Source organism: Numida meleagris, chromosome Z (assembly GCF_002078875.1).
Source record: "Numida meleagris isolate 19003 breed g44 Domestic line chromosome Z, NumMel1.0, whole genome shotgun sequence".
Lineage (NCBI taxonomy): Eukaryota > Metazoa > Chordata > Aves > Galliformes > Numididae > Numida > Numida meleagris.
The window spans coordinates 71,518,195-71,527,909 of record NC_034438.1 but is presented as its reverse complement, the minus strand read 5'-3'; the positions used below and the strand labels follow the sequence as shown (position 1 = coordinate 71,527,909).

The window sequence follows — 9,715 nt, the reverse complement described above, 5'->3', positions numbered from 1 at the left end:
CATCCGAGCCCCTTCCCTCCCCGCCTCGCGTAGAGGCAGCGCCGGGGGAGGGCCGGCGGGTTCCTAGTCGCCCGCAGCTCCTACACGGACGGGGCCGGGGGGGAGCCGAGCTTTTTTCCCTTCAACAGCGGCACGAAGCTGCCCGCTGCCGGCCGCTCGGAGCCGCCTGCCCGGGGCTCCCCGAACTCACGCCGGGCCAGCTCCGAGAGGGGCTGCGACAGCTCCTTCGTGCCGGCTTGCCCTTCTCTTCCCCCTTAGAAAAACTTTCTCCGCCGTTCCCCGGGGAGGAGAGCGAACGAAGGAGCGGCGGGCAGAGCCCTCGCCCTGCCGGGAAGGGGGCGGGGAAGGGCCCTGCCCGGGAGCCTCCCTTCTCCCCGCCGCGGCAGCCGGGCAGCCCGCAGCCCCTCTGCGGGGACGGGGCGCGGGGACGGAGGGGGGTGCGGCGGGGAGGGGAGCCCGCGGCCTCAGTTCACACTCGCGAACAAAGCCGCTGCTAGCACCCGGGGAAACCGAAGTTTCCTCGGTTGCCGGCCCCTTCTGCCAGCCTTGGAAATTAAAAAAACTAAACGCCAACAAACAAAAATCCAAACCCCAAAGCACAGCACCAAGCCCACGAAACCAGAAGACACCACCACAATCCCGCACTGGAGAGCGGAAACCGTGGGTTACGCCTCTGCACGGAGCTCCCGCACCGTGCCTGTAACAAAGACCCCAGCAGCTCCCAGCCCCGCGCGGTGACCGCGGGCGGTGCGGAGCCGGCCCGGCGAGAAACCCCCAGCAGCAGACTCTCTGCGGGCAGGGCGCGGGGCTGCGAGCCGGAGCAGGCGGACGGGAGCCCGAACACCGTGCATGCAAATGGTGCCGGTGGGCCGGGGAGCGCCGGCGCGTTCCGGAGCCTCGGGTCGAGAGGAGCAAAAGAGGAAAAAGGAAAAGAAAGGCGAAGCCGAGAGATGCCTGGAAAGTGGCAACGGCCAGCGCAACGCGTGCACTTGCGGGCGGCTCCTCGCCTCCTGCCATCGGCGCTACCGAGGCAGCCGCAGCCGCCGCCCGCCGTCCCCGCCGCTCTCGACCGGCCGGGCGGAAGGCGGGAGCCTTCTGTCCACGCAACCCAAAACGTCGGATACGGACGGGGAGTACTGTACCTTTTCGGTGCATCTATCTGGGCAGCTAGAGGACAGAACTAGCTGGTGGTGTGTCCCATTTAGTAATCCATTTAAGGGGATCTCTCTGGGAAACTGGAGCCACTCTCTCCTTTGCAATCCTTTGTCATTACTACATATGTGCTTCCCAGGGGATGGAATATTTAATATTTCTACTTTCTGAATTGAAAATGCAATTTGTTCATTTCCAATGACGGGCGAAAACAGGGAACGGGAGTGAAAAAAAAAATGATTAAAAAAAAAAGAAAAAGAAAAAAAGCGTTCGCAACTCCTCTCCAAACCCAAATTCCACTACGATTCCACTCCAGTAAGTCCCCTTCAGCCGTGCCTCGGGAGGTAAGTCATTTCGGGGTCTCGTCCTGCTCCCCTTCTACCAAAAGTGTTCCCGGTGCGAAGGCTGCTCCAGGAAAACTCCGAGGCTGGCGGCGCTCGCCGTGCCGCGGCAAGAAGGCGCAGTAGCTGCTCGCCCCAGGCTGCCGGGCATTGGACTGGAAGCCGCTCGCCCGCCGCCGCTGCCCTGCCTCCGCCCGGCTCCCACTCCCAGCCCCTGGGACGCGGCTCCGCCGCCGGAGGCGGAGACAAAGCCCGGACTGGATCGCGCCGGGCGGCCGTGCCCCGCCCCGCCCCGCCCCGCGGGCACGTGCCCAGCCCTCCCGCCCCGCCGTGCCGAGCCGAGCCGTGCCGTGCCGCGGGCGGTGCCGCCGGAGGGCCGGCTGCCGAGCTGTGCCTCGCGGGAGCGATGTCCCCGTGGGCACCGTCGGTCCCCGCCGCCTCCGATCGCTCGGCGTCCGCGCGTGCGCTTCCCGCCGCCGCCGCCGAGGGATGCCTACGGGCGACCGGAGCATCTCGGCCTGGAGACGGGGGCTCGGTCCCGGGTCGGGCCGCCCGAGGGACTTGCGTCTCCGCGAGGGGTTCCGGGAGCGGCGGCAGGGGCGCGCGGAGCCGCCCGGTGCTGTCCGACGGAAAGCTCGGCAGCGTGCGGTGGCGGCGGGCAGCGGCACATCCCCCTCGTGCCCGCGGGGACCGCGGCCGCAGCTGCCGCTGGCACCGATCTCGGCCGTCTTCTTCTCTTCCTTTCCACCGTTCCCCCACCCAAATCCCGCCCCGGCGGCCGCTCGCTGCGATAATCCCCGTCTCGGAGCCGATCCAGCGAGGGGCAGGAGCGAGCGGCGATAAAATGTTAATCCCCGGACCCGGGGCCGCGCTCCCGCAGCCGCCCGCGGTCATCCCCGCGCTCCGGCCAGGTGCAGCCACTCGCCGGCCCCTTCCGACTGCCACGCGCTGCCGTGGGTCCGGCCCTCCGGCCCCTGGCGCTGACCTGTGCGGGCTCGGGGCTCGGGGCTCGGGCGGAGAGCCGTTCCTTGGCCGTGGCGTGGGATTAGCAGCGTTTTCCACCCTGTCGGTCTCATTGGAGCGAGGCTGCGAGGAGAGCGTCTGGTGCTTCCGCGTGGAGGTATCTGCTCCCCGCAGGAGTCGCTTGCAAGTGCAATGGCTTTAACATGGTTTATACTTTTTTTTTTTTTTTTAAAGTTACTTATTTATTTATTTTTCTCCAAACCAGATAAGTGAAATGACAGATAGAGCAAGGGGATTTACTGTCAGGCCACAAAGTGTGTCATTAAAATGAAAATAATTCCTTGCTTATGGCAGCTGTTTTCCTTGCCTTTTATTTTCAGATAATGAAAGGACCCTGAGAGGTTGGTTTTGGTTCAGCGTTTGACTTGGGATCTAAAATTACACACATTCATTCAATTTCTAGTTGTTAGATTACAAGGGAAAACATCCATCTGTATTGAGGAAAAGTTTCTTCTTTCAGTCAGTTTATATTGAATGTATACTTAGGATGATTTTCTAACCAAAGGAACTAAGATTTCATATATATTTTCTTCCTTGCCCTGAAAATATGAAACAGAAGAGGGTTCTGCACTGAAGAGAGTAATTACTGGGAACAGATAAATTTTAGTTAAACAAACTTACGCTAGATCTGAAAGCAATTAGAGAAATTGGACTAGTACAAATAATATCTGGGTACCCAACCATGTGTCAGGAGGATAAACCAGACTGGATGGGCCTTGGTTTGCCAAGACCCCTAACCCTTTTTCTTCCCAATGGAGGCTCCGGATCATCTCATACTACATCTCACTGTGTCAGGAAATGAGAACAGAGACAACGCAGTCTGGATTTGTGGGAAGTATCCATTCAGCAGTACCAGTCAGTCAATCATTACGTTATCCTCAATGGCTGCATACATTTTGAGGTGCTCAGGACTTCCACTGACTTTGCTGTGGTTTGAATTGTAAGCAGATCTAAGACCGAGCCCTTGTTGTGTGCTTCACGTACTTCACAAGTGCTTCTGCAGTACCGAGCAGTTCATTTTACACTTGGATTTCTTCATTAATCAGAAAGGCTCTCTGACAGAGAACATTTTTTCCCCTACATTTAGGGTTTTGAAAAATACGTACCAGATTTTTAGTTTATGCAAGAAGCAGAAATCACTGAAAAATCCGGTGTTCCATACCTCGGTATGAGCTATGGCACCGGTTGTGAGAAGTTTCTGTTGAGGTTCCTTTACAAAAGTGTTTTCCATTCATCTACTTTCTTTCCCCGTATTTGATTTCCAAGCCTGCGCTGATTTATTTCGTCATTTAAAACACACACTGCAACCGTTCTCACTTATCCTTCTGCCAGAGCTTTAGTCAGCTCTCCTGTCCCTTATTCCCCTACTGCTCCTGCTCTTAACTTACTGGAATAACTCTGCAAAATCAGATGTGTGTTCATGGCTTAAAAAAACAACCCTATTTTCTTTTACCTGACTCCTCATCCCCCTTCTCTCTCTGTACCCAGTCTGGTAAACTATTCCCCTCATGTTTTCTCTCCCACCAAGTCATATTGGGCTGTATTTATGGAACAGTCTCAATTCTCCATGCTGTCAGATTTTCTGAAAGCACAACACAACCTTATCTGTTTTTGCCTAGACTAGTTAACAACTGCGGGCTACTCACACTGGCCTGAGGAAGGGAATTATTACCCTTATTGATGGAAACATATTTTTTCAGTGGCTGCTCTTTGGCAGCTGCATCGGTGGGTTTTCCAGTCTCCATCTGGTAAGGGATTCTTGGTGAGGTCTCCACGGGGCTGTGCATTATCTGAAAAATTTGCACAAGCGACAAGAGTTTTTCCACCCACTCCAGCTCCTCTTTGGACAGGATCTCCACCAAAGATTTAACTTGAGATGACATGAAAATATTACCTCTGCCCTTGCTTCCTAATCACATGCAAAATACGTTGACTTGATGTTGGTCGGACGCCTGGCCTGTGTTGGGGAAGGGCACTTGAGTCACTTTGGCTGCAGGCAGCTGCCTCGTCTAGCTGGCTTGTGTGAAGTTTGATTCCAGGCAGTGTGTGAGCCCCATGCTGAATATGTACACATTTTCTACTCTACCAGTTCTGTGGAAGCTCTGAAGAGCTGGTGTATCGCAGTGATGCAGGGATGCGTTGCAGTTGTTGAACGCATCCCGTCTTCTCGTGTCACGTTCTCCACTTTCTGCATTAGTTGTTATGATGAGGTTCAATGTATTTCCTTCTTGCCTCTATTTCAGAGGTTCAAAGTACAGCAGAGTTTTGCACTGGCAAGAAACAACCCATGAGAGTGGTGAAGCAGAGGATTTTGACATAGCCTGAGAAACATGAGAGGCCCCAAAGAAGGTAGGAGATGGCTTTGATGTGCAGGAGGCACTTGAAGCATGCAGTGCGAGGAAGGACTCCTTTTTCCCTCTCCCAGCAACATAGGAAATGCCTTTGCCATGGGGTTGTACCTTACCAGAAATAAAAATAAAATGCTGAGTGCAGATATATCTTAATATATAGAAGCGCTGACTTCTTTAATCTCACAGCAACAACGAAAGCTCATCAGACTGTAAATATGATTTTTGTAGAGGCAACGTTATTGAGAGCCTGGCAAAGTAATTTCTCCTACGCGGAGAAAAGATCTTTATTTTAATCGCTTCAGAGGAATTCACCAAGCTCAACTGTACTCTGAAAATGTGGTTGAAAGTGGGCAGTATTTTAGTCTGCACAGAGCTGTTCTTGGGCTTGCAGTTAAAGAAAAACAGCATGGGCCTGTTCCTTGGTCTCTTAACATAAGAGGACAATGGCTCTTTTTCCCAAGCAGCTCCTGCAGGGATGGGAACGTAGTTTAGGATTAAAACATTTTCCAGACCATTGTTAACAAATAAAACGAGATTAGATTAAGACCAGGTAGGCCATGAGTTTATTCTGTGGGTATGATTTTTAATGATTTGCGAATCCCTGCGAAAATCATTCTGTAACCAAGCTCCTTACAAAAATAACTGATTTTTGTATTGTCAGATGGGGTGCATGGATTTACTTTTCTTAATCTGTTCACACATCTTTCCAAAAAAGCATAGATACTCAGATGACCATTGGCTGACGTGGGTTATATGCAGTAGAGGCACCCAAACTATGTGAAATTCATAGAAGTGGTCCAGAGTATTCACTAGAAATCCACTGAAGAGTGTCTTTCTGTGCCAGTTCTGTGCAGGGTAGTGCTTACAACTATGGAGAATTTTGGAGAGTGAACCAAGTTGTAGACCAAATGGTTTATGCAGGAGGCTGCACTGGTTAGTCCCTGCTATACTGTGCCAGGAAAATCAACAGAAAATCATTTTTTTTACCTAGAGCAACGTTCACATGTCACTGTGCCATCTAGCTCCCAGAACAGACTGTTACATGATCATGAAATAAGAAGAGAGTATAATGGGTAGTGGCCCATCTGATGGAGCCATTCCTTATTAAAAAACAAAACAACTGAGCCTAGAAGATCCGTATGGGAAAGTGGTGTAGAATTTAACATAAAACAAATGGGAACTTGCATAGATTCACTATCAAATCACTTCTAACACATATAGGTCAGATCCTCCCGTGGTGTAAATTAACATAATCCTATTAATGTCAGTGCATCCATATCAATTCCACCTGCTTACAATCTGTTTTGTCAAATCTCACTGGGAAAAGACTGTAGGATAATTTTTAACTACCCTATAGTGCTTCTTAACATGAATATAACTGATCTATTGAATTCCATAGCCAGAAAAACTAATTGCTATTGAACTTTACCAGATTTTTCCATAATGGGAAGCTTACTTTCTTCACGCGATGGACGTGGAGGATCTGTGGATGATGTGGGAGTCCTGGTGGATGACTGGGGGACCTGATGGATGGAAGGCTGGACATGAGCCAGCAGTGTGCTCTTGCAGCTCCAAAGGCCAACGGTTCCTCAGGCTGCATCAACAGAGGGGTGGCAGCAGGGAGAAGGAGGCCCCAACTGGAGTACCGTGTCCAAGCCTAATAGTGATAGGACGATAGTGGGTGGCAACCCTGCCCAGGGAACAGGATGGGCTCTAAGGTCCCTTCCAACCCAAGCCATTCATTCTGTGATTCTGTGATCTCACACCAGCCCCTTCTAGTTAGAATTTCTGAGAGGAAAATTAATTAATCAGAAACTGTCAAGGGAGCATCTTAAAAGGCTTTCCAGTGTACCTTTCCCATGGGTTTCGTTATAGGAAAAAGTGGCATGCATCTCACTTGATGGTGGTTTAGTTCAAAGTTTTGTGCTCTCTTTATTTGATTCCCTTTTTCATAAATGCCTTCTTATACTCCAGCTTTTCCACTGTTGTACTTAGACATTGCATCTGTTCTGAGTGCAGTGAGAAACCAAACAGAGCAAACTACATTTCTCAGCTGCTGTTTCTCTTTATTAAGATTGAGATTGGACTGTAACTACTGAGCTGTCTGCAGGGCAAGGAAAGAGGCGGAGAGGGACTCCCTGAAAACATGCAAAATGAGTTTTGATTGGAAAGTTAAGCCAAATTCATACCGTTTTCCTGGGGTAAATCGTCTGTTCTCATCAGGACTCCATAGAATCAGGCTTTTGTTCAAGAGCTTAAGGAAAATGGTCAGTAAAAGAGATTTACTTCGGCTTTGCCTGTGTTCTTACAGTGGGTGAACGTGGTGCAAACTGAACGACTGCCGTGGCTTCCAGTGCAACAATGAACATTTCAGATCTAGGAGGGGGAACTAAGGAAAGTGAAAAATTACCACGAGTGAAAAGACAGCACCGGAATAAGTCAATATTAAAGTAAAAACGTTTTAAATACATCTAGAGGATCAGACTGAAAGCAAATCCAATTTAAAATAATAAGAAGTGGTTAGTTTAATAAGTCAAAATCATCGCTTTCAGTGTCCTTTCAACTGAACTGAGCCCTCAGGAGCACTCAGTAAGTGGAATTGCCAGGCAATACAATATTACCAAAGAGAAACCTATAATGGTTTCAGTAGCTGAAAGAAAGGGGCTTTATTCCAGCCTCCTCCCCAACACACACACTTTAATTCATAACATTAAATCTCATCCAGCTGACTTCTTTTTTTTTTTTTAACCCTCAGATTGATGGCAGTGGGAAGAAGAAAGGGTCTGCCACTGATGGAGGAAGGAAGAGGACGAGGAGAAAAAGAGCAGCCAGGACAAAATGGAAGAGATGAGGAAAAGGCTCTGGCTGAGAAAATTGGTGAATCAGGGTGTGCAGTGGGGGAGAGGGAGGGAGATCAGAGAGAAGTAATGAAGGGAAGAGAAAAGAAGAAAGGGGACTAAAGAAGAAGGGAAGAACGAGGTTAGCGAGATGCCTTAAAGGAATGTAGAAAAAATGGGGTTGGTTAAACATTGACAAATGAGCAGCTGATGGAAAATGATCCTTTAGTCAGGTTTTGTGCTTTGTGAGATCAATGAACTAAAACAACAGTAAACGAGAGGTTGAATTACTCTATGTTTACACTTGCTTTTAAATCAAAGTATATGAATATTTTTACATTCTAAAGGAGAAATTAATATCGGGTGCATTACGGCCTGCTATGACACAGAAGAGAGACTGAAGAATCTGTTGAAAGACAAGACAAAGTATTTGGGAAGAAAATAGCATGTCCTGCCTTTGGCAAAGCAATTTTAATCGGTGTTGATCACCTCTTCACACAGTCCAGTGTTCTGTTTGGACCTAATTTTTACTAGGAAAAGGGACATGGGGGTAGCCAAGAAATAACAGTGCTCCAGCACGTGGGCTGGGGAGTGGATTGGGCTGAACAGGCAGCAGGGAGACCCAGAGCCATCCTGGGTGGGATGCCTGCAGCTGGGCTCCTCTTGGCTCAAAGCTGTGAGCAGGGCAAATGCGGAGGGCTCAGGGGAACGTGCCTCTCCCCAGCACAACTCAGCATCCTTCATGTCTCGCGGGGAGCTGCGAAAAGCAATTCTTCTTCACTGGTGAATGCAGAGCAAGCTGTCCTTTGTGACTCAGTGTGGCTTTAATGGGATGTGCTGGGGAACTGACAGGGGTCTTGTCAGTGATTTTCTTATCATGCCTTGTCTCACAACATTGTTATTCAAGAAAAAGAGCTGAAATTGATATTTTCCTTTATCTGTTTCTCCACAATCCTTTTTTTAAGACCAAAGCTGAGATGATGATAGTTCTAGCAATAGTTCACCTAACTGGCACAGAGAGGGCTCTCTTTCTCTTTTCCTTGTATTGCATGTGTTAGGGAAAGTAATAATAAGAGTGCTGGGGACTCAGATTCAGTGGTCTGGATTTTTCCAGATAACTACTTGTACTCTGACAATGGTACTTGTGTCTGGCAGGGCTTTCCTTTACAGAAAGTTGCTCTGCAGCTGATACAAGTACCTGCAGAGTTAGATGCTTCCTGCCGTATGCAAAGGTGATAGCTCCTGGCCCATTTTAGGATGACAATGACAGCAACATTACTGCTGTGTAATGGCAGCAGCCCCTCCTTCCCTCTGGGCTGATTGTAGTCTGGAGTTTCCTTGTGATTATTAGAGCTAAAAAGAGTTTGCTAATGAAACCTGCACTATTACCAGGGAATGAAGGAAGGAGAGTGGAGACTTCCTGTGTTTGCTTGTTCTTGGCAATCATTAGCTACTCGGCCTGTCCTGGGTGTGACTGTCCCAGGTAAATCACAGCCTAGAAATTCCAGCTCTGCTCAACTAAGTTTCAGTCACTCCCCTGTGCCTGATACTAATGCAGCAAAATGGAGAGGAAGTGAGTAAAAGCCATTTGGAAGATTTGTAGCTAATCCAAAACAAAGGGCAAGAGACCGTGCAGAAACTGCTTGGAGAAGCCTGCTTGACTCACCATGAAGGGGATTTCCATTGCCAGGAGACACATATTTGATTTCTGAATCAAATCATCCTTCCTCTAAACCTTCACACCAAACACGGTGTATTGGGATGTACTTATCATTGTGTGTCTGGCAGTTTAATAGATAAAAAGAGACACCTTGTAGTTGCAGAAGTGATAAGATTATATATATTGAACAAGAAATGCGGAGGAAAACATCTACTTGCATGACATAAACCACAGCAATCTTAATTCATGCACTATCCGTGATGAAAACTCCCATTAGCTGAAAAATAATTCATGATTTATTGCTAAGGGCGTAATTTATAGCAGTATTCTTGGTAACTGTTTGTTTGGGAT

At 49.1% G+C, this 9,715-nt stretch overlaps 1 protein-coding gene across 4 annotated transcripts in view; it reads right to left on the bottom strand.

Moving 5' to 3' along the window:
• Positions 1 to 1,691, bottom strand: part of SEMA6A (semaphorin 6A) — a 113,861-nt gene extending 112,170 nt beyond the window's left edge. For all 4 annotated transcript variants that reach the window (XM_021380551.1, XM_021380554.1, XM_021380555.1 and 1 more), the window contains exon 1: positions 1,143 to 1,691. The gene's annotated coding sequence lies outside the window, so the exon portion shown is untranslated. The remainder of the gene's footprint in view (positions 1 to 1,142) is intronic.